General features: G+C 34.2%; 1 pseudogene; it reads right to left on the bottom strand.

The window, feature by feature from the left end:
• Positions 1 to 550: 550 nt before the first annotated feature.
• LOC120582888 (uncharacterized) lies at positions 551 to 666 on the bottom strand (annotated as a pseudogene).
• Positions 667 to 945: the final 279 nt, after the last annotated feature.

The raw sequence follows: 945 nt of genomic DNA, 5'->3' as shown, positions 1-945 counted from the left end.
AAAGTTTGCTCTAGAAGTTTTTATGAACATATATAGGTAAAAGTTGCCCTGTATATACCTACACACAAACACACACATTCTTATCCTAAGGTATATATAAATAACTATATATGTATATGTAAAGATACAGTTTATCTTACATATCTGTATACAAGTGAGTCCATGTTTAAATATTGAATTCATACACATGAAATAGAAATAACTGTATATCTGTAGTTTTATCTGTGTGTAGGTATTTCATATATATAGCACATAAATATTGATGCTCTAAATGTTATAATAGATGTCAATTTATTCTATATAGTTAACTCTGAGAAGCCACAGTGCTAAAAAAAAAAATGTTATATCATACTATAAAATGCTTAAATTCAATATTCTGCAAAGCTCTTAGATTAAACACAGATATAAAGGATAAGAGAAGTTCATGCAAAAATTGGGAAGGAAAGAGGGGAGAATGGCTTTATTGAAACATTGACTCAATTGGATAACACTAGAATGCTGACCAAGGCTAAAGCTTTATTTATTTATTTTTATTATTTATTATTATTTATGCCTACAGCACCTGGTCTTCCTAGGTAGTCTCCCATCCAAGTACTAACCAGGCCCAATCCTGCTTAGCTTCCAAGATCAGACATTGGGCTTGTTCAGGGTGGCATGGCCATAGACCATGGACTGTGGCTCCACTGGGATGTGGACCCAGGACCTTCTTCAAGTAAAGGAGACGTGCTAACCGCTACACTATGGAACCACGTCCAAGGCTAAAGCTTTAAACCTAAACACCAGGGTGTCACCCAGGACACCAGAATTCTACAATGTCAACCTGGGGTAAAACTGGGAAGCAAGTTTCGGTTGCCACATTGGGTAAATTATTTTAAAAAGCAAATGATTTTCAAAAATATATACTTACTTTGATAAATATATTTTTTGTGCTGCATATAGGGTCAA

The sequence above is a fragment of the Pteropus medius genome, unplaced genomic scaffold (assembly GCF_902729225.1).
Source record: "Pteropus medius unplaced genomic scaffold, Ma_sr-lr_union100, whole genome shotgun sequence".
In the NCBI taxonomy this organism is placed as follows: domain Eukaryota; kingdom Metazoa; phylum Chordata; class Mammalia; order Chiroptera; family Pteropodidae; genus Pteropus; species Pteropus medius.
This window is presented reverse-complemented; position numbering and strand designations above follow the sequence as displayed.